At 45.3% G+C, this 24850-nt stretch overlaps 1 protein-coding gene and 1 long non-coding RNA gene across 2 annotated transcripts in view; both read left to right on the top strand.

The window, feature by feature from the left end:
- Window positions 1-24850, top strand: part of LOC134983081 (zinc finger protein 615-like) — a 145005-nt gene that overhangs the window by 26845 nt on the left and 93310 nt on the right. The gene's annotated exons all lie outside the window — the stretch shown is intronic.
- On the top strand, window positions 8066-21483 carry LOC134983137 (uncharacterized). Its single transcript, XR_010191608.1, has 3 exons — window positions 8066-8157; window positions 11858-11890; window positions 21448-21483. It is a non-coding gene; the product is annotated as an uncharacterized LOC134983137 (long non-coding RNA).

The following is a 24850-nucleotide window of genomic DNA, read 5'->3' as shown; positions in this document are numbered from 1 at the left end:
TGCTGTCACCTTGTAGGCCTTAGCTTCTGCCCAATGTGTGTCGGAATTGGGGGCTTTGTCCTGTAAAAGCCCCTATTTAATCTTCCATGAAGATAGAGCTGAGCTCAGGACACGTCAGCAGTTCCTTTCCGAAGGTTGTGTCGGCTTTTCATATCAACCAACCTATTGTGTTGCCAGTGGCTACTGACTCCTCAATTACATCAAAGTCTTTGGACATTGTGATGGCTTTGAAGATCTATGTGAAGAGGACTGCTCGTCACAGAAAGTCGGACTCTGTCCTGTATGATCCCAAGAAAATTGGGTGTCCTGCTTCTAAGCAGACGATTTCTCGCTGGATCAGGTTCACTATCCAGCATGCATATTCTACGGTAGGACTGCCGTGTCCAAAATCTGTTAAGGCCCACTCTACTCGTAAGGTGGGCTCTTCATGGGCGGCTGCCCGGGGTGTCTCTGCTGTATAGCTTTGCCAAGCGGCTACTTGGTCAGGGTCGAACACGTTTGCTAAGTTCTAGAAGTTCAATACTTTGGCCTCTGAGGACCTAAAGTTTGGTCGTTCAGTTCTACAGGAGCCTCCGCGCTCTCCCTCCCGTTCTGGGAGCTTTGGTACATCCCCATGGGACTAATGTGGAGCCCAGCATCCTCTAGGACGTAAGAGAAAATAGGATTTTAATTACCTACCGGTAAATCCTTTTCTCGTAGTCCGTAGAGGATGCTGCACGCCCGCCCAGCGCTTCGTGATCCTGCAGTGGTTATCTGGTTCAGTTCAACTTTGTTCTATGTTGAGTACTGCCTTTGTTACTTGATTAAGTAATGTTTCACCTATTGCTGAGTTTCAAGCTAGTTAGCATGGTTTGCCTTTTATGTGTGAGCTGGTATGAATATCGCCACTATCTGTGTATAATCCTTCTCTCGAAGATGTCCGTCTCCTCGGGCACAGTTTCTAGACTGAGTCTGGTAGGAGGGGCATAGAGGGAGGAGCTAGCCCGCACACTCAAACTCTTTAAAGTACCAATGGCTCCTGGTGGACCCGTCTATTCCCCATGGTACTAATGGTGACCCCAGCATCCTCTACGGACTATGAGAAAAGGATTTACCGGTAGGTAATTAAAATTCTATTTTCATTCATATTGCCAAATAATGTGTACATTAAAGGCACAGTATTTAAAAAAGTTAATTTCATTCTCACCTGCGATTTATGACGCAGTTGACCATAGGTTGTTTTAGTCACTTAGTTTTCAAGCGCTACAACTGTGATAACAACAACCTTGGAATTCAAATGCCGTGGGTACACTGTAATTGATGACCCTACCATCCAGGTAGTAGTTACCATCTTCCTTCTCACCCCCTTGTAACACTTGTCTTTTGTCTGTTTCGATTGTGTGCTATCTACATTAGCCACTGTATGGCTAGTGTTAATGCTTTTGAGCCTTGTGACCGTTATCATCCGGTACAAGTGCCAATATGATTTCCTGTAAATATCTTATTGTGTATAACATTCTTATTCTTTCATAGATATAACAGTGTCTCTGATTTATAAGCTTTTTGTAATATTAAAACATCCTGCTTTCGCTCCTCCTGAAAATTAAATGATGCGTGCTTGTTTTTCTCATACCATTCTGTAAACTCCCTCTTCTCACCAATCATATACTGTATACCAAAATGTTGAATAGAGGGCATCGGGCCTATGTAATTTTGGTTATTGGCAATTTAAAAAAAAAAATATGCGGGAAATGGCCTTTACAACACTTAAAACCCAAGTGCCTTTGGTAAATGGCTGAGCCACATGGGGAAAAATTAAGTCGATAAGTCTTATCTTTAAACTGCTCACTGTTAAGCCGCGTACACACTAGCTGATGTGTGTACCCGGCAATATTGACTGCGGCGTGGACCCATCAGGGTGCCAGCATCGGCAAGTGTATACACACTTGCCGATGCCAGCCTGAAGGGAGCGGGGGCCATGCTGCAGTATGGCCATCGTTAATGAGGTCCTCCCTTGCCTGGAGTGTTGAGACGAGGGAGAGGGCTGTTTACAGTGCGTGGGAGCGCACATCGTTAACGATATTGAGTGTACATTCTAGACGAGATAGTAAAAGATATCGCTCAGAATGGGTGATATCTCTAACGTTCTCATCGTGTGTGTGTGTGTGTGTGTGTGAGGCTTTATGCACATCGACCACCTTGTGCCAGCACATTGATCTTAAATTTCTCTTTAATCAGTTGACGCATTACAAAGTATGCATCATAACGCCCGGCATTATGGGCTATGTGTATCCCTCAATTTTGGTCTCTTGAATGTTTTTACTCAATCATTGATGCACGGAATTCCTTGAAACTCCCAAGTTATTTCATCTGCTAGTTTTAGCTTGTAAAAGTAATTTGGTATATGTACGCCTACCTTTACATACACTCCTAATCAGAAACAATGTATTTCTTAGTGGGTTTCACAGGATTAATGTTTTGTATGTATCACAAATACCCCACAAAACCAGCAATACGCGTCTTGTAAATGGGGCTCATCTCACCTTTACATTTATGGTTGTGGGTAGTAACATTTCCACATTGATCACAATAAATTACTTCAAGACAGGGCATCTTCATAGACAATGCTAGAGACTTGTGTATCTTAAAACGTGATTATTTCTGTGATGGTACGCTGTGTGGTAAACTGTACAGAAGAAACGGGCACCTACAGACACCTCAATATCTAAAATGCCATAGTAGTGATGATTGTTTCATAAGATGAACAGACTGTTGTCTTTGTATTGACCGTTGTTATAGCTCTGTGTGTGCAAAAGTAACACCAATCTCGATTGCTGTGATACAGAATTTTAATTGTTGCTTTTAAGTGATTTAAAAAAAGCAACATTGCTGAAGTGGATGGCTATATCAAGATGTAGATTCAAAGCTTTATGAAGCTTGTGATCCCTCTCGCGCATAATTAGGTCTGTGGCAATATCTATGTCCAGAAGTTTGCAGAGACTAGAGACAGGTTGTTACCGATGTTATTGAATTTCTATAACAAACATCTGTGTTTCTCAATATAGACAGTGTGGCATTCTGCCTAGTCTGTGGCCTGTCAGAGCTCCGCCTACATGATTCTTGAAAACAGATCAAAAATTTTAACTCAAACCAAATAAATATTCAGTTACTTTGCAGCTTGTTTATATGATTAAAAAAACTGACGATGTCTAATATATAACGAAGGAGGGAGGGACTACCGCACAGGATATAGTGAGTATAGATAAATGATATTCTACAACCAAAATAAATGATACAAGAAAACAATGTTTTCTAATTCTAATATTGCTTGGTGGTGCACCCTGAGTCAGTATAAGAACATGAAAAATTACGGAGAAAAGAAGACTCTTTTGTGGGCGCACTCTTTAACTTGAAATGAATTTTAAATAATAGTCAGAATAGATTAAATCTTTTCTTTTCTCCGTAATTTTTGATGTCTAATATATCATGCGGCTTGTAGTGAATAGATGGCGTTGTGTAACCCGCCACCCTCCAACCTTAACTGCACACGATCATTAGGGTCAACATCAACCATGTAACTATCAAGCATAGTTTGTATGGCATCATGTATTGCCCTCACTGCTTCTACAAATAATGCAAATGTCCAAATTAACAAATCAAAAATGATGGTGGAGTTCAGATACTCTGGAATTTGGGTGATGTTGTTCAAAACTATCAATGGATTAAAAAAAAACCAGGATGTGTCTCCTTGTTATTACCTGGAGTTGCAGACCTGGGTGCTACATCATGTATGGATGAGAATACGGATTCAACAGTGTCTGTTGGTATGTAGAAGATCGGTTGCCAATTCGTGTTCTGATGAAGATGAGGGGGTAATGTCTGTTGGTGCTGGTTCAGGCTCTATGGCGTGTGTTGTACTACGCCATCAACCTGTTCACTAACTCTGTTGGTCACCTGCTGTCCCAGTCTAAATTTTTTACTTTCTTAATTTTAATAATGTCCTTTATAGCCCGTTTTTACTATTTTTATTTTTTTTGCAATATATTTTATTATTTTGTGGTATCACCACAAACAGTTGAACAGAAAACTGTGAGCATACAATATACACTGGGGCATATACACAAAAGCACGTATAGAGATCAGATTTCACTGATAAGGGATCTGCTGGTCTGGACATGATGGACTGCGCCCTGGAGTGAGAAACTGGTAAGTATTGGTCTCGGGGTACAGAATCATGCCCCAACCGAGGTGGCGCTCCGTGTCTTAGGGGAGAATCCATGGTCAGAGTGGAGACTGTCAGCTCTGTCAGCCTCACATGCAGCGCTAAGAGATGGCAGCTCCAGGAGACTAGTATCCTTGCTTATACAGCCTGTGCTTCGTTCTGACGCTACACATGCAGCTCAGCGCTGCATACTACCAGGAGCTGCTGCTGCCTGTATTTCTGTAGAGCAGAGCTCGGTGTGCAGGTCGAGTGCCTTTGTCTTCTTCCCCCAGCCTCCTCCCCCCTCTTCTGCCAGAGTGCTCATCCAGGTGTGTCTGTGTTTGTTTTTTTTCCCTCAGGGCAGGATGTATTAACATCGCAATGCGGTGACAGAGACGCACACCTTCTGATAGGTATCGCGGGGGGTCTCCATCACCTCCCTGGGGTCTCTGTCACCTCCCAGACCAACAAGCAAGCAGGCAGACTCCTCCTCCCTGCAGCTGAAAGGACCTCCGTCTGTGTTGCTGGGATCAGGGCTGCCTGCACACATGTATGCAGGGGGGAGAAGAGGAGGCGGGAGCAGTGCAGGGTGGCAAGGATGCGGCAGCTGGCAGTAAGTAGCCCATAGGCTTTTATAGGGTATCGCCATAAAAAGATGTCGATACCCTCAGCATCGAAAACTCGGTCATATGAAAATGCTGTAAAACCCCTCAAAACGGTGGTTTTACCGCATTTTCCCTTTTGTACATCCTGCCCTCTTTCTTTTTCTTTCTCTCTCTCGCCCCTCTTCCCTATCTGTGACTTCTATCTCTCTTCAGTGACTGTAATTTACAGATCCCTTTATATACGGATCCTTATACCTGCTGTATATAGGGATCTATGTGCTGTACACCTGCAGTATATGGAGATCTATGTGCTGTATACCTGCAGTATATGAGGATCTATGTGCTGTATACCAGGTGTATGTATGGCTATATGTGCTGTATGTAGTGAGATGTATACCTTTTGAGCATAGGAGTAAATGTGCTGTACAGTGATCTGTGTACATGCTGTATAGGGATATATTAGTGTGTGGGGATGTATAGTAATTTGGGGATGTACATGTGGAGTAATTTGGGGATGTATATACGGAGATGTGTAGCTGGTGATAGCCATATGAAGTATGGGAATACTGTTCTACGTCTGGTGTATAGGCTGCTCAGTGTTTCATGTGTCATACAGTCTCCTGACGTCAGTGGCCCACCTGTCATCTGCTCTGAGCTGGATCTTGTATGAGCCAGGGCTTGCATGGTCACAGGACCTGTCATCTGCTCTGAGCTGGGACATGCATGGTGACGGTGATCTGTCACTTTTCCCGGGCTGGCACATGTTTGATTCAGGGCTTGCATGGTTACAGGGTCCCAACACTTGCTCTGAGCTGGGACATGTATCCGTGTTGTCCCCACACTTTAAATCATGGGCGGTCCAACAAGCAAGTGTCCCCTTGTCGCCCAGCAGCTCCTACCCGCCACTGTGTCCCTTGCTGGGTTGCCCAGCAGCCCCAGTAATGTGCACGTCCCGTGACGTTCGTCTGGCACCCTATCCAACGTTAACATGTTTCCAGTGGAGAGGGATGCTGGACGGAGCTCCGGATTCAGTCACAGTTGGCGCGCTCCATCCGTCATCCGGGACGTGCACACTGTTACATTGATGGGAGGGTAGAGATCCCTCCCACTGCTTAAACGGAAGAGGCACGCTAGCTGGGCGGGAACAGAAGCCTGAGCATATTGAAGAGAGCGATCGTCCAGTGTCCACTCTGAGACTCTCTTCCTGTATATCACTGTGTCTTGGGTCAGGAATTGTAAAAACAACTTTGTGGAGCTAGCAAGTGGGGGCAAAGACTTGTTCTAGTATCTGAGAGCTGTTTGTGGAGGCAATTAGTATTCTGAAAAGCTGTTTACAAAATAATTTTGCCATCACGTGGGGGCAAAGAGCTTTGCTGTGTAAATATCTGAGAGCTGTTTGTGGGGGGCGGGGCAATTAGTATTCTGAAAAGCTGTTTAAAAAGCAATTGTGCCAACAAGTGTGAAGTGTGGGCCAGTATCTGAAAGCTAATTTAAACATTTTATTATTGTGATGGCCCCTACCCGGCAACTTCTTGATGCCATCCGGCTGGAAAAATGTTCTGGGTAGAACACTGTATGATTCTGAGACTGCCTGGGCACAGGGACCTGTTACTCGCTATGAACCGGAATATATATGATCTGGGACTTGAATGTTCACATGATCATGTCACTTACTATGCGCTTGTACATGTATGAATCATAGCTTGTATGATCACAATGACCTGTGACTAAGCTGGGACATGTATAGGATATTCCAGGTCACTCTGCACTGGTAGGTATCATGAGCTACAGTAGGCATCGGTACAGGCTGAAAACATTGAAGAGAATCCAATTCCGGCAATCCCAGTTTTGATCATTTTCAATCCCGATCCCTGGGATTGAAAAAATGGCCCGAGATTGGCCACACTAATTGGGGGACACTGTGTGGCATGTAATGTGTTTGGGGGCACTGTGTGGCATATATTGACTGAAAATAGGAGGGACCGGACTGTAAGTGGGAGGAGCAATAAGTAGAGATGGGAGGAGTCGGTATTCATTAACCTGCCCCCCCCCCTTAAAGAAAAGTCTAGGGCCCTCGTTCCGAGTTGTTCGCTCGCTAGCTGCTTTTAGCAGCAGTGCACACGCTAGGCCGCCGTCCTCTAGGAGTGTATCTTAGCTTAGCAGAATTGCGAACAAAAGATTAGCAGAATTGCTACTAAATAATTCTTTGCAGTTTCTGAGTAGCTCCAGACTACTCACAGATTGCGATCACCTCAGTCCATTCAGTTCCTGGTTTGTCGTCACAAACACGCCCTGCGTTTGGCCAGCCACTCCCGCGTTTTTACCAGTCACGCCTGCGTTTTTTAGCACACTCCCGGAAAACGCTCAGTTACCAACCAGAAACGCCCCTTTTCTGTCAATCATTCACGGATCAGCAGAGTGACTGAAAAGCGCCGCAGGATCCACAGCAAAACTGCTAAGTTTTTAATTAAATAACTAAGTGCATGCGCCCTGCGTGCCTTGCGCATGCGCAATTAGCAACAAATCGCAGCATAGCTAAAATCGTCAACGAGCGAACAACTCGTAATGACCCCCTAGATCCGATACTGCTGTGGGTATTGGGTGACCGTGGCTGGTACTTGGGATGGCATTGCTGTAGAGTATACTACCCATGTACCAGCTACACCCAGCCTCATCCTGATGTCCACAATGTGCTCACTGCTGTGTAATACCCCTGCATGCATTACCGCTGGTTGACTACTAGATGCCACCAAGCTGTTGTGCCTTCTCCCCTTCCTGCCCAGCAACCCACTTTGCCGTGTAGTGTGTCGGTGTATTGGTGTGTCTGATGGCCATGGGCGTGTAGCCATGTGTCCTGGCAGTGTAAGCCCTTCATCTGCTGGGCAGAGTTATACAGAGGGTACTGCAGATTTCCCAGGCCTTCCTAGTGTATTGTAGATAACTACTCTGCCTGAGTCTGGTCGCTCTTGTCTATTGTCTACTGATGTACATGGGAAGCCTGATCTATATCCCCCATGAAACTCCTGTAGTTTTCTTGTTAATTGGGTATATCTAGGGCGGTGGTGCACACAAGTCAGGTTTTCCTCTTCCCTTATACAGAGTTCCCTCTCCCGAGCAAGTGTGCGATCCCATGTGTACTAACATTCATTTTATGCAGTCTCTGCGCAGCCCGTCCAATAGCATAAATGATCAGTGAATGGTTCTCTCAACAATCATTAAATTACAACCCAATCCAGATTATATATCTTTTTTTTATTTTTTATTTGTTTTATAGACATACCAGTATTTTGCTCGAGTGAGGCACCAATTGTTTTTTAAATCTTCTTTGTGCCCGTCGTCATACTCAGTGGCGCCATCGTCAGTACAAATCCGGTAAGTATTTCCCTAGTTCTTTATCTATTGATTTTTTGAAATCTATTTGGACCAAACCATTGTATCACTTCATTCCATGATTTCCAGGGGCCTATGTAATGATTACATTTGTTTTTTGGCGGCATAGTTCTAGAAAGCACCTGTTTGTGGAGGGCTAGCCCGCTGATATCAAGTATCCCCTGAATGTGTATAAGGAGGGATTGCAGCTGGTTTCCCCATTATCCGCGTCAATCCTCCAAATGCCACCCTCAGCAGGCATCCCCCATAGAGGGGAATACTCAATTTTGGGACACGAGAAGCATTCACGACCTTGTTCAAGCCTGTGGTCTCCGCAATTTTCTTGTTAGTGGAAACCCATTTATAGTCTATGTGGCCACAGTACATGGAAATTTGTGCCTTTGCAGGCTTTGCAATATCAACCTACTCCCTGTATTTGGCTCGGGAGTGTCTGGTTAGCAGGTGATCTGCAGAGTTTGCAGATCCCCGACGGCCGGCTGCGTTGAATCATACTTGCCTACCCTCCCGGAATGGCCGGGAGGCTCCCGAAACCTCCCGCCCCCCCCCCCCCCCGAAAGGTGGGCAAGCCTCCCCCACGGCCGCCCGCAGCAGTAAACAAGTAGGCGGGCCAAGGGGGTCCGATGACGCGATTCGCGCTGAATCGCATCATCGTAGCTCCGCCCCCCACTATGCAGCGCCTCGTTTCTCGGCACAGCGGGGGGTGGAGTCACGATGACGCGACCCTGCTGTAACGCCCCCGGACCGCCCATCCTGCTGCCGGCCACGCCCCTGAACCACCCGTCCTGCTGCCTGCCACGCCTTCATTCACCTACAACGCTGCCTCCTCCCGGAGGAGGAGGCAGCAAAGTAGGTAAGACTGCGTTGAATTCAGGCATGACCTTCTGAAAAGCGCATCAGTGCCATGTGTGATGTCAGAGTGGTAAATGTCTCCTAAAAATATTGCTTTGGCCAGATCGATCAGGGTGTGGTCAGATTTTGCCCAGATCGCATTTAGTACATGATCCATGATACAGTGCATCCGGAAAGTATTCACAGCGCTTCACTTTTTTCACATTTTGTTATGTTACAGCCTTATTCCAAAATCGAATAAATGTATTTTTCCCTCAAAATTCTACACACAATGGGGGCCATTCCGAGTGGATTGCTAGCTGCAGTAGTTTGCAGTGCAGCGATCAGGCTAAAAAAATGGCAGTTCTGCGCATGCGTATGCGGCGCAATGCGCACGTGTGCCGTACGAGCACAACGAACAATGTCGTTTTGCACAGGGTCTAGCGAAGCATTTCAGTTGCACTGCTGGCCACAGTGTGATTGACATGAAGTGGGCGTTTCTGGGTGTCAACTGACCGTTTTCAGGGAGTGTTCGGAAAAATGCAGGCATGCCAGGAAAAACGCAGGCGTGGCTGGCCGAACGCAGGGCGTGTTTGTGACGTCAAAACAGGAACTGAATAGTCTGAAGTGATTGCAAGCGCTGAGTAGGCTTTGAGCTACTCTTAAACTGCACAAAAAAACTTTGTAACCGCTCTGCGATCCTTTCGTTCGCACTTCTGCTAAGCTACAATACACTCCCAGTGGGCGGCGGCATAGCGTTTGCACGGCTGCTAAAAACTGCTAGCAAGCGATCAACTCAGAATGACCACCAATACCCCATAATGACGATGTGAAAAAAGTTATTTTGAGATTTTCGCACATTTATTAAGAAATAAAAAACTAATAGGCCCTACACACCTAGCGATAATTTGAAAGATATGAACGATCTCGTTCATAAATGAACGAGAACTCGTTCATATCTCTCAGTGTGGAGACTACAGCGATGAACGATGCGCGTCCCCGCGCTCGTTCATCGCTGATCTCCCGTCGGCTGTGCATGCAGGTCAATATGGACGATCTCGTCCATATTAGCCTGCACTTCAATGCAGCCGGGTGACGGGGGGAGTGAAGAAACTTCACTCCCCCCGTCACTGCCCCCCCGCCGCCGGGTTGCTCGTCGGCCGTATCGGCCGTCGGGCACCTCGGCGGCGAATCGCCGAGTGAGTAGGGCCTATAAGAAATCACATGTACTTAAGTATTCACAGCCTTTAACCTGAAGCTCAAAATTGAGCTCAGGTGCATCCACTTTCCACTGATCATCCTTGAGATGTTCCTACAGCTTAATTGGAGTCCACCTGTGGTAAATTCAGTTGATTGGACATGATATGGAAAGGCACACATCTGTCTATATAAGGTCCCACTTGACAGTGCATGTCTGAACACAAACCAAGCATGAAGTCAAAGGAATTGTCTGGAGACCTCCGAGACAGGATTGTCTCGCACAAATCTGGGGAAGGGTACAGAAAAATATCTGCTGCTTTGAAGGTCCCAATGAGCACAGTGGCCTCCATCATCTGTAAATGGAAGACGTTCGGAACCACCAGGACTCTTCCTAGAGCTGGCCGGCCATCTAAATGACCGGTCAGCGAGAGACAGACCAGATCAAAGGAATGCCTAGAACGGAGGGAGTGCAAGACGAAAGAGAGCCATGGAGAGAGATCAGGGAGGTTAACAGAGGTAACTGTGTGGCAGAAGGCAGTGGCGCACCCAGGGGGGGTTTCCGAGTACCCAGAAACCCCCCTCCACTAAAAAAAAATAATAATTTTTTTATTTTATTTTTTATTTTTCAATTTAGCTGCATGAGTATTATTAATGACTGTCTAGCGTCCTCTGCAGCCTGCTGTCTTCCTGGTGGAACTTGCAAGTGCAATAAAAGTTTACTTTATTTTAATTATAGTACATATATATCCATGTGCCTACATATATACACATGTATATACAGACATACATACATATAACACACACACATACATATAACACACACACATGATATATATATATATACACATGTGTATATATATATGTGTACTGTATGTGTGTGTGTATATATATATATATATATATATATATATATATATGTGTATGCATGCATGTTTAATATGCTATGTATATGTGTATATGGGATCACTGTGATCTCCCGGCGGCCGGCCTCCCGGTGACCAGCATACCGGCGCCGGGAGGCGGGCCGCCGGCTTACCAACAGTGTGGCGAGCGCAAATGAGCCCCTTGCGGGCTCGCCACGCTACGCGCGCCACACTATTCTATTCTCCCTCCAGGGCGGTCGCGGACCCCCACGAGGGAGAATAAGTGTCGGTATGCCGGCGGTCAGGCTCCCGGCGCCGGTATGCTAGTCGCCGGGAGCCCGACCGTCGGCATACTGAAGACCACCCGTGTATATGTATGTGTGTGTGCATGTATGTATATATGTGTGTGTGTGTGTGTGTAGATATATGTATATATATATATATGTGTAGATATATATATATATATATATATATATATATATACATATATATATACACAGACACACTAGTTTTACGGACCCAGCATATACTGGGTCACCTCAGTCCCCACCCTCGTGATTGGCTCCGCCCAGTTCTGGAAACCCCCCCATGCAAATCCTGCGTTTGCCACTGGAAGGATGGAGAGATGGGTTTTTCAGAAGGAAACGGAGAGCGAGGGAGAGATGTGGCACTGTGTGTGGCCTGCTTTTTTATTTTTTTATTCTGTTTCAATCAACATTGTGTATGGCTACAAAATGTTTGAAATCTTCCCATGCACATCCTTTAATATTTCCTTACATTTTTTTTTTCAGACCTATTTGGATTCTGCTCGGATGAGGTTTCTGGTAAGTATTCATCTATCTCGAAAAATGTTTTTTAACCACTTAACTGACAATTTTTCCCTTCAAAAGCATTAACATTGTTTTTTTAAAATTTATTTTATTTAATAAAGTTGAAAAAGTATTTTTTTAAATATTTAAACATTATATTATGCACATCTACAGAACGGATCTCCTCGTCAAAAACGGGGGGACAGGGTGCATGAAATCTGACCATGCCAGGTAAGTGGTTAAGGAAGGTGGGGGGAGGAGGTCAAATGGTGAAAGAGGAGAGTCTGAGTGGGAGAAAAAGGACTGAATGAAACAGATGGAGGTTCGGGAGAGTGAAGAGGCAACTGGATGAGTTTTGCGGAAAGACGCAATTGCGTCGTGACACCATAACGCAACTGTGTCATTCTGGAAACCATCGCCGCCCCAATCGGACTAATAAGGAAGATGGCGGAGGGGGTTTTGAAACAGAGCAGCATGCCCTAAAATTTTTCCGGGATAGCCAGTCTGCCCAGTGCATCTGGACCCAGAGATTTTCTGGCCATGTTACTTAAGGAGTTTAGGGGCGCATTTCTCAAAGTATAATTGTACTTCTGACCCTAATGTCTTCATTTTTTGGGGTGCTAGACGCAAGTATCTGAGAACACCTTAAAGTATGTAGGGTGGCCGACCACAGGTATCTTCAGCTCCTACCCTACAGAGTGCCCTCAATATCCTCCGGTAATTGCATCCACCATAGGTTTGTATGTGTGATGCAATGACGCAAAATTTACCATTTTCTAGCTTGAGAGGCATCTCCCAATTTTGAAATCCGGGGCTACTGCTTTTTGAAGATAGCGGTAGCCCTATGTGGCCGATGTGCTACACCCACCATGGCAGTAAACTGTGCACTTTGCAGGGGAAGGCTCCTTTCCCTGTGGGTGCCAGGATGACACAATCTCCCGAAAAGGTTTATTTATGGCAATGCGAGTCTGGGTAGTTAGTTTCTGGCCAGAATACAACCAATATTCATTCAAAATTAAAATAAGAATTTACTTACCGATAATTCTATTTCTCGTAGTCCGTAGTGGAAGCTGGGACTCCGTCAGGACCATGGGGAATAGCGGCTCCGCAGGAGACTGGGCACAAAAGTAAAAGCTTTAGTACTACCTGGTGTGCACTGGCCCCTCCCCCTATGACCCTCCTCCAAGCCTCAGTTAAGATACTGTGCCCGGACGAGCGTACACAACAAGGAAGAATTTCTGAATCCCGGGTAAGACTCATACCAGCCACACCAATCACACCGTATAACTTGTGATCTAAACCCAGTTAACAGCATGATAACAGAGGAGCCTCTGGATAGATGGCTCACTACAACAAAACCCGAATTTTGGCAACAATAACTATGTACAAGTATTGCAGACAATCCGCACTTGGGATGGGCGCCCAGCATCCACTACGGACTACGAGAAATAGAATTATCGGTAAGTAAATTCTTATTTTCTCTGACGTCCTAGTGGATGCTGGGACTCCGTCAGGACCATGGGGATTATACCAAAGCTCCCAAACGGGCGGGAGAGTGCGGATGACTCTGCAGCACCGAATGAGAGAACTGCAGGTCCTCCTCAGCCAGGGTATCAAATTTGTAGAATTTTGCAAACGTGTTTGCCCCTGACCAAGTAGCTGCTCGGCAAAGTTGTAAAGCCGAGACCCCTCGGGCAGCCGCCCAAGATGAGCCCACCTTCCTTGTGGAATGGGCATTTACAGATTTTGGCTGTGGCAGGCCTGCCACAGAATGTGCAAGCTGAATTGTACTACAAATCCAACGAGCAATAGTCTGCTTAGAAGCAGGAGCACCCAGCTTGTTGGGTGCATACAGGATAAACAGCGAGTCAGATTTCCTGACTCCAGCCGTCCTGGAAACATATATTTTCAGGGCCCTGAAACCGCAGGTACCACAATAGGCTGGTTCAGGTGAAACGCTGAAACCACCTTAGGGAGAAATTGAGGACGAGTCCTCAATTCCTCCCTATTCGAATGAAATATCAGGTAAGGGCTTTTATAGGATAAAGCCGCCAATTCTGATAAGCGCCTGGCTGAAGCCAGGGCCAACAGCATTACCACTTTCCATGTGAGATATTTTAAGTCCACAGTGGTAAGTGGTACAAACCAATGTGATTTTAGGAATCCCAAAACCACATTGAGATCCCAGGGTGCCACTGGAGGCACAAAAGGAGGCTGTATATGCAGTACCCCCTTGACAAACGTCTGGACTTCAGGAACTGAAGCCAATTCTTTCTGGAAGAAAATCGACAAGGCCGAAATTTGAACCTTAATGGACCCTAATTTTAGGCCCATGGACAGTCCTGTTTGCAGGAAATGCAGGAAACGACCTAGTTGAAATTCCTCTGTAGGGGCCTTCCTGGCCTCGCACCACGCAACATATTTTCGCCAAATACGGTGATAATGTTGTGCGGTTACATCCTTCCTGGCTTTGATCAGGGTAGGGATGACTTCATCCGGAATGCCTTTTTCCTTCAGGATCCGGCGTTCAACCGCCATGCCGTCAAACGCAGCCGCGGTAAGTCTTGGAACAAACAGGGTCCTTGCTGGAGCAGGTCCCTTCTTAGAGGTAGAGGCCACGGATCCTCCGTGAGCATCTCTTGAAGTTCCGGGTACCAAGTCCTTCTTGGCCAATCCGGAGCCACAAGTATAGTTCTTACTCCTCTCCGTCTTATAATTCTCAGTACCTTGGGTATGAGAGGCAGAGGAGGGAACACATACACTGACTGGTACACCCACGGTGTTACCAGAGCGTCCCCAGCTATTGCCTGAGGGTCCCTTGACCTGGCGCAATACCTGTCCAGTTTTTTGTTGAGGCGTGACGCCAACATGTCCACCTTTTGGTTTTTCCCAACGGTTTATAATCATGTGGAAGACTTCTGGATGAAGTCCCCACTCTCCCGGGTGGAGATCGTGTCTGCTGAGAAAGTCTGTTTCCCAGTTGTCCACTCCCGGAATGAACACTGCTGACAGTGCTATCACATGATTTTCCGCCCAGCGAAGAATCCTTGCAGCTTCTGCCGTCGCCCTCCTGCTTCTTGTGCCGCCCTGTCTGTTTACGTGGGCGACTGCCGTGATGTTGTCCGACTGGATCAACACCGGCTGACCCTGAAGCAGAGGCCTTGCTTGACTTAGGGCATTGTAAATGGCCCTTAGTTCCAGGATATTTATGTGAAGTGACGTTTCCATGCTTGACCACAAGCCCTGGAAATTTTTTCCCTGTGTGACTGCTCCCCAGCCTCTCAAGCTGGCATCCGTGGTCACCAGGACCCAGTCCTGAATGCCGAATCTGCGGCCCTCTAGAAGATGAGCACTCTGTAACCACCACAGGAGAGACACCCTTGTCCTCGGAGACAGGGTTATCCGCTGATGCATGTGAAGATGCGATCTGGACCATTTGTCCAGCAGATCCCACTGAAAGGTTCTTGCGTGGAATATGCCGAATGGAATCGCTTCGTAAGAAGCCACCATTTTCCCCAGGACCCTTGTGCATTGATGCACTGACACTTGGCCTGGTTTTAGGAGGTTCCTGACTAGCTCGGATAACTCCCTGGCTTTCTCCTCCGGGAGAAACACCTTTTTCTGGACTGTGTCCAGAATCATCCCTAGGAACAGCAGACGTGTCGTCGGAATCAGCTACGATTTTGGGATATTTAGAATCCACCCGTGCTGTCGTAACACTACTTGAGAGAGTGCTACTCCGACTACTAACTGTTCCCTGGACCTTGCCCTTATCAGGAGATCGTCCAAGTAAGGGATAATTAAGACGCCTTTTCTTCGAAGAAGTATCATCATTTCGTCCATTACCTTGGTAAAGACCCGGGGTGCCGTGGACAATCCAAACGGCAGCGTCTGAAACTGATAATGACAGTTCTGTACCACAAACCTGAGGTACCCTTGGTGAGAAGGGCAAATTGGGACATAGAGGTAAGCATCCTTGATGTCCAGAGACACCATATAGTCCCCTTCTTCCAGGTTCGCTATCACTGCTCTGAGTGATTCCATCTTGAATTTGAACCTTTGTATGTAAGTGTTCAAGGATTTCAGATTTAAAATAGGTCTCACCGAGCCGTCCGGCTTCGGTACCACAAACAGCGTGGAATAATACCCCTTTCCTTGTTGCAGGAGGGGTACCTTGATTATCAGCTGTTGGGAATACAGCTTGTGAATTGCCTCCAATACTGCCTCCCTGTCGGAGGGAGACGTTGGTAAAGCAGACTTCAGGAAACGGCGAGGGGGAGACGTCTCGAACTCCAATTTGTACCCCTGAGATACTACCTGAAGGATCCAGGGGTCCACTTGCGAGTGAGCCCACTGCGTGCTGAAATTCTTGAGACGGGCCCCCACCGTGCCTGAGTCCGCTTGTAAGGCCCCAGCGTCATGCTGAGGACTTGGCAGAAGCGGGAGAGGGCTTCTGTTCCTGGGAAGAGGCTGCCTGATGCAGTCTTTTTCCCCTTCCTCTGCCCCGGGGCAGAAATGAGGAGCCTTTTGCTCGCTTGCCCTTATGGGGACGAAAGGACTGAGCCTGAAAGGACGGCGTCTTTTTATGCTGAGAGGCGACCTGGGGTAAAAAGGTGGATTTCCCAGCAGTTGCCGTGGCCACCAGGTCCGATAGACCGACCCCAAATAACTCCTCCCCTTTATAAGGCAATACTTCTATATGCCGTTTAGAATCCGCATCACCTGACCACTGTCGCGTCCATAACCCTCTTCTGGCAGAAATGGACAGCGCACTCACTCTTGATGCCAGAGTGCAAATATCCCTCTGTGCATCTCGCATATATAGAAATGCATCTTTTAAATGCTTTATAGTCAATAATATACTGTCCCTATCCAGGGTATCAATATTTTCAGTCAGGGAATCCGACCAAGCCACCCCAGCGCTGCACATCCAGGCTGAGGCGATTGCTGGTCGCAGTATAACACCAGTATGTGTGTATATACTTTTTAGGATATTCTCCAGTTTTCTATCACCTGGTTCCTTGAGGGCGGCCGTATCAGGAGACGGTAACGCCACTTGTTTTGATAAGCGTGTGAGCGCTTTATCTACCCTAGGGGGTGTTTCCCAACGCGCCCTAACCTCTGGCGGGAAAGGGTATAATGCCAATAATTTTTTAGAAATTATCAGTTTTTTATCGGGGGAAACCCACGCTTCATCACACACCTCATTTAATTCATCTGATTCAGGAAAAACTACGGGTAGTTTTTTCACACCCCACATAATACCCTTTTTTGTGGTACTTGTAGTATCAGAAATGTTTAAAACCTCCTTCATTGCCGTGATCATGTAACGTGTGGCCCTACTGGAAGTCACGTTTGTCTCCTCACCGTCGACACTGGAGTCACTATCCGTGTCTGGGTCTGTGTCGACCGTCTGAGGTAACGGGCGCTTTAGAGCCCCTGACGGTTTTTGAGACGCCTGGACAGGCACTAGCTGATTAGCCGGCTGTCTCATGTCGTCAACTGTCTTTTGTAAAGTGCTGACACTATCACGTAATTCCTTCCATAAAACCAGTCAGGTGTCGACTCCCTAGGGGGTGACATCACTATTACCGGCAATTGCTCCGCCTCCACATCATTTTCCTCCTCATACATGTCGACACAAACATACCGACACACAGCACACACACCGGGAATGCTCTGATAGAGGACAGGACCCCACTAGCCCTTTGGGGAGACAGAGGGAGAGTTTGCCAGCACACACCAGAGCGCTATATAGATATATAAATATATAGGGACAACCTTATATAAGTGTTTCTCCCTTATATAGCTGCTGTATTGTTAATATTATGCCAATTAGTGCCCCCCCCCTCTCTTGTTTACCCTGTTTCTGTAGTGCAGGACTGCAGGGGAGAGTCAGGGAGACGTCCTTCCAGCGGAGCTGTGAGGGAAAATGGCGCTTGTGTGCTGAGGAGATAGGCTCCGCCCCCTTCTCGGCGGCCTTTCTCCCGCTTTTTGTGGAAAACTGGCAGGGGTTAAAATTCATCCATATAGCCCAGGAGCTATATGTGATGCATTTTTCGCTAGCCAAGGTGTTTCTATTGCTTCTCAGGGCGCCCCCCCCAGCGCCCTGCACCCTCAGTGACCGAAGTGTGAAGTGTGCTGAGAGCAATGGCGCACAGCTGCAGTGCTGTGCGCTACCTTGTGGAAGACAGGACGTCTTCTGCCGCCGATTTTCCGGACCTCTTCTGTCTTCTGGCTCTGTAAGGGGGCCGGCGGCGCGGCTCTGGGACCGGACTCCATGGCTGGGCCTGTGTTCGATCCCTCTGGAGCTAATGGTGTCCAGTAGCCTAAGAAGCCCAATCCACTCTGCACGCAGGTGAGTTCGCTTCTTCTCCCCTTAGTCCCTCGATGCAGTGAGCCTGTTGCCAGCAGGTCTCACTGAAAATAAAAAACCTAAAACTAAACTTTTCACTAAGCAGCTCAGGAGAGCCACCTAGTGTGCACCCTTCTCGTTCGGGCACAAAAATCAAACTGAGGCTTGGAGGAGGGTCATAGGGGGAGGAGCCAGTGCACACCAGGTCGTACTAAAGCTTTTACTTTTGTGCCCAGTCTCCTGCGGAGCCGCTATTCCCCATGGTCCTGACGGAGTCCCAGCATCCACTAGGACCTCAGAGAAATAGGCCTTTTAGGCTTATGGCCATGGAGAAACAATATTTAGAGAGCCCTCATGATTAAAAATTACAGCCCACCCGCCCCCTACCATTAACAATGACAACCTCCCCGCAATCCCTAACACCAATTAAACCGACAACTCCCCCCGTTCCCTGGATAACCCTTTGATTTTACACCCCCTTTCCCCTCATACTAACCTACCGTGAGGCCTGTGGGCACATGACACCGAACTCTGCCCCCCCCCCCCACCTTTTATGCTGTTGCTGTGGGTGACTAATCCTGCCCTAATTCCCCCTTATTTCAATATACTCTGTCATCAGCGGGTGGGGGTCTCCTAAATCCCTGTTACCAGATAGGGATGTAGTTATTATCCCAGCCGTCGAAAATCTGTCAGGTTAGTATTCCAGTGCTGGATTACCGACAGTTGGGAAAATTCCTCCGGTCAGATTCCCGACCACTGCCCACTATTCCTACCTGGATGTAGGTTCACGCCTCCACCCAAGGGGGAATAGAAACGTGGTGGGCGCTGCAACTCTCCAACGGGATACCAGCTGTTGGGATTCCGGTGTTGGTCCACCTGACCACGTCCACCCGGATTTATATCCCAACCTCAACAGATATTGTGCTGCTGAAACGGTTAACACTCGCCGCCACCAAACTCATACTCCAGGCAAACTGTAAATGAATAATTGACATTGCTCAAATAATCAGGGAATCCAATAATGAAAGAGAGTCAGGGCGAGTCAGAGAGGTGTTGTGGAGCTGTGACTCGTTATTTACAGTATTTATTTGACATTTTAGTTCATGAAAAACAGTAATTCAGAAGGTCTAGCCTGCAACTTTTTAGTTACCCGTTAGTTTTAAGGAGGGTTTGCAGTATGGTTTTCCCAATACCTGTTTTTATCGACAATCTTTAGCCACTTAACTGGGGATTTATTTCACCAAAAACCGCTCCGAAATGGTCTGTTTTTTTCTTCTTCTATGACTGAATTAGGTGAAGTACATTAATTTAACCCTATCCCAAATGATTTTAGTAAAAAAAAAAAAAAGAGGGGCGATTTATTTCCCCTTCAAACATCAAAACATCAACCGTGAACATTTTGACCATCGGAGCATTGGGGCCATCGCGACCATTTTGAAAGCCGGGACTGCCTCCAGGTATACAGGGGGGTCTAGGGGTGGCTTGGGAGGGTTAATTTACACCACCCAGCGGCTGCCATTGTCTGCAGCTGCTGGAGGGGTGGAGGGTCCTGCCATGCTGACCAATCAGCAGTGATTGGCAGCACGGCAGTCAGTAGCGGAGAGTGCGAGGAGGCAGAAGGACCTTCCGGTCCCTCTGACAGCAGCAGCGGAGGGAAGTTTATCTTTCCTGCCGCTGCTAACGCTCTCTATCTGACTCGTCGCATCCTGTGCGACCAGGTCAGATAGAGCACTTGCCTGGCATGGTCACATCTGATGCCACCATGCCAGGCAAGTGGTTAAATTACATTTATAATGATTCCATCCTCATCCTGTTTATTGTCCCTAATTTACTTGTTGTTTTGGGGGGTTTTTGTCCTCAGGCATAAAATTATTCTCCTCGGGTGAGGCACCGACTAGCTTTATTCGTCTTTGTCTCACACAGTGACATTTTCTGCAGTCCAATTCTGGTATTTAATTTTTTTATATTTTTATTTTTTTAGGGCTATACCATTGTATCACTATATTCTAGGATTTATAGGGACCCTTTTTCCTAATTACATTTTTATAAAGTGGCTACGTTTCGGAAACCATATGTTTTCGGAGGGCGAGCCCACTAATATTAATTATCCCAAGATTCTGTGTGATGAGGGATTGCAGCACATAACACCGTAGCCCCCTGCCATCCTACAAATGCCACCCACAGTGGCTTTTTGGAGGAAGACTCAATGTCAAAGGCCAAAGGCACTGGAGGAGGGTCACCACTGGTAATACATTTTCTTCTGTGGGAGTGTAAACTAGAGTCAAAAATGTTAAAGGCAGCAGTTGTTGGAGTAAAAGGCGGTGTCGATACTAACGACTTCATCGGCTTTGTTGTTTTTTTGTTTTTTTTTTATTGTCATTTCAATACATATTTCTTCAGCAGGGTTCACAGGCTTCCACAGGAAAATACCTTGGGTTATAGGTGGTAGGCGGAGTCCGGGCACCAACGGTAAATCTTTGCAGTATCTCAGTATGCACAGCTCCTTTTCCTATAACTCCGCCTCCAAGCAAGTGCACTTCACTTTTTTGGTGGTGTCTGCAGGAAGCGGGTGCACACAGCAGGTGCTGTTACAGGCAGCACCCAAAAAGCTTTTATTATTATTACTTTGAGATTGAGCTGATAAACACGGTAGCCTGGGATTCTGCAAAACTTTGCTTTTGGCGCCACCAATAACCCAAGGTATTCCCTGTGGAAGCCTATGAAATTCAGAGCGAATCCGTTAACCATGGTAAGTCTACCACAACTCTTATTTATAGTTAGTTAATGAATATCTATTGACACATTGTTTAGGATCGAGCTAGTATATTCACTAGCTCGATCCTAAACAATGGCAACAATTAATTTGCTCAATTTAGCACACCCTGGTGGTAGCCAGTGGTATAGAGCATTGAATCAGCACTTATTTCATGATATAAATCTATTTTAATCTTGTTGGTACCAGTTAGAGCTGTATGCAACTTTAGACAGTGGGTCGCTTGTACAGTTATATGCTTATCTTCCAGGAATGGGTGTAGTTTTGAGATGCTATTTTAATAATTTCTTTGTAGTTGGTTTATGCGCTGCAAAAATAAGCTGAGTATTGGTCATGCAACGGGATGCCGCTCTCCCTCCAAACTAAAGGTGTTTCCCCGTTCAAGAAGTAACTGTTTGTTTTTTCTATATTGTTTTTTTATGTTCTATGATTTGCGAATTATAGGAGACGAGGAACCATCACAGCCCAAAAAGAAAAGTCGGAAAAGACTAATGAATGAATTAGCCACTTGCTTTAAGAATATCAAAAGTCTGGAGTGTAAGACTTTTTTAATAGTTTGGATGGTGTGGCAATATTTTGGAAAAATGGGTATTTTAGTATTATACAATTGTTGTGAAAAAATTAGAGTTAATATGTGTTTTTTTTCCAGCAGTCGTGTCTGTGGATAAAGAAGATATGTGTGGTACAGGGGAAGAAGACTTTGAAGTTCCTTCAGATAATGTTCACTATTATGCATAAGGGTAAAAGGAAAGAGAAGCGTTCTGCACAAGTTTTATTACCAAAAAGGTCCCCAGATATTCATGTCATCTATAATAGGATCCACAAAGAGGGGGTGCTGCCCAAGACAATAGAAATTGAAGACAAAAAAACAAAAGAACAAGATTGTCTTTTTGTTGGCGCACTTAAAGAGGAAATTATTGTATAGTTGAATAATTAATTAGTTATAAGACTTAAACTTTTATTAAATTCATTAAAATTATCCTGTTTAGTGAAATATAAACATACATATGTGAAAAAATATTATAAAAGTGATAATAAATTCAGCTTACAGACTCACTGTGTATTATTTCTATATTCCTTAAGTTGTGTGTGTTGGTTACCAAATTCTAGCAAATTCTGTTACAGGAGATCTATATCATGTTAAATATCCCTTATGATACAATGTCAACTTATATTAATCACATAAATTGATTGGTTAAAGAGCGAAAGGACAAGGAATATTATGTTTCACAAAAACAGGTCTGCTAACTATGGTGTTATACACTTTATCCCTACCATCACTGTTATTCAAACAGAGATTGGAATTGTACAATAACCTTTTTAGCAGATAGTGGATATTGTCTGTTTTTATTAGTATACAGTCCTCATTATATTTCTGCTTTATGTCTAATCTATGGGCTCATTTGTATGTGGCCTGCTGACGATGATATATTCACACATAAAGGTAAACATGCATCATGTCTATTATACAGGTTCTATTAGTATCTCTATGAGTCCCACAATTGATCACCAAGGTATAAAAATATGTATGGGATTACAGCATAAACACCATGTCTAATCATACAGACCCGTCATGTGTATCCTCATATATATAATATAATATGATCGTTAGGTCCTTGTCATTCACCCATAAATTATTTCTATTTTCATATGGGCATTGAACACATTGGGATAATTGTTTTTGATATATAATCAGAATTCCTCAGATTCAAGGTAATAATCATTAATTCCAGTTATCTCAATTATATTAATAAAAGGACTGTCACTCCATTGGAGCTATAGTATACAGGAGTAAGTATATGCTCTTAATGCAGATATCTCTTATACATCATTTCAAAATGAAAATGAAATGAAAATAAAAAAGGGGTGTTTATTCAATTGGAACTTTTATTGCACAAAGATGGATATGTACTGTTCTTATATAGTTCTCCAGAGTTCCTATCGAAGCCTGTTTGTGAAACGTGCACGCCGGCGTTTCCGAGCTATCAGGCTCACTGTGAAAATGATATAATCAAATAATATATATGCTAATGGAATAAGAATTGTGTGTGTGGGGAAATAGGACAAGTACAGGAGAAGATAGGAGGGAGTGGAGATCCTCTAATTTCAGCTGAAGGGAGATTTAGTACCTAGCAATAGCAAGCAATGCATAAAATGTGAAGCTGAGTTACAAGGAGTATACAGGTTTACCAAGCAAATAGTGAATTGGATAGTGAATTGCACAGCCGATCCAGCACCGATATTAAAGCATGGAAATGTAATCAAATGCAATCACTCCACTATTTTCAATCAATGTACCCATTCAGCCAACGACACAGCTGAGTGGAGTCAGAACAGTATTTACAGGGGTGTGTTTTCCTATGTGGTCACAGCGCAATAGTGGAGAGCTGCTGGGAACGGGTTTTTGATATGGCATGTAATACATAAGATACTATATCCCTAATACAGCCACAATAGGAACCAATAGGAATCAATTACACCGTGAATAAAGATATGCAGTATCCCGATTACCTATGGTGATTTAAAATATTGGAACAGATCACATGAGATATTTATATCATTATGAATTGTAAAGTTGACTGAGCACGGATATCAGAGCACTAAATCACTATTGAATGTAATCACTTCCAGTACAGTGACACCCTAATACACTAATTCAGCCAGTTGCTATAATTGATTCAATACAAAATATGACTTATAGAGGTGTGTTCCCCAATGCAACTATAATGTATCAATAGGGAGTTGCTGGGAGATCCATTTGGATACAATTATAACATGTGAGAAACTGCTCTGACTCATAAAGGTGTATTTCCCAGCGCAGCTACAATGTATCAGTAGGGAGCTGCTGGGAGGACTATTTTTGATACAATATAGTATGTGAGAAACTACTCTGAAAATACAGTCACAATACATCGATAGGAACTCAGGAGAACTATATAAGAACAGTACATATCCATCTTTGTGCAATAAAAGTTCCAATTGAATAAACACCCCTTTTTTATTTTCATTTCATTTTCATTTTGAAATGATGTATAAGAGATATCTGCATTAAGAGCATATACTTACTCCTGTATACTATAGCTCCAATGGAGTGACACTCCTTTTATTAATATAATTGAGATAACTGGAATTAATGATTATTACCTTGAATCTGAGGAATTCTGATTATATATCAAAAACAATTATCCCAATGTGTTCAATGCCCATATGAAAATATAAATAATTTATGGGTGAATGACAAGGACCTAACGATCATATTATATTATACATGAAGATACACATCACGGGTCTGTATGATTAGACATGGTATTTATGCTGTAATCCCATACATATTTCTATACCTTGGTGATCAATTGTGGGACTCATAGGGGCATATGCAATAGCGGGCGAATCGCGGCATTAGATCCGCCTCTGTGTGATTTGCCCGCTATCGCCAGCTGCAGCCCTGTCGCCGGGACACTGGATTCGCAATATGCAATGAAAAAATGATTCGCCCCTCCCGCAGGCGGATTCCGGCCAATCGGCGAGCAGTGGGCGTACTGAATTCGCCTTCCTGCCCAATTGCTGGAACGGTAAAATCAGGGAAAAAAATGGCGTGGGGTCCCCCCTCCAAAGCATAACCAGCCTCGGGCTCATTGAGCTGGTCCTGGTTCTAAAAATGCGGGGGAAAAATTGACAGGGGATCCCCCGTATTTTTAAAACCAGCACCGGGCTCTGCGCCTGATGCTGGTGCCAAAAATATGGGGGACAAAACGAGTAGGGGTCCCCCGTATTTTTAACACCAGCATCGGGCTCCACTAGCTGGACAGATAATGCCACAGCCGGGGGTCACTTTTATGTCGTGCCC

Source organism: Pseudophryne corroboree (assembly GCF_028390025.1).
Source record: "Pseudophryne corroboree isolate aPseCor3 chromosome 3 unlocalized genomic scaffold, aPseCor3.hap2 SUPER_3_unloc_1, whole genome shotgun sequence".
NCBI classification, from domain to species: Eukaryota; Metazoa; Chordata; class Amphibia; order Anura; family Myobatrachidae; genus Pseudophryne; species Pseudophryne corroboree.
This window is presented reverse-complemented; position numbering and strand designations above follow the sequence as displayed.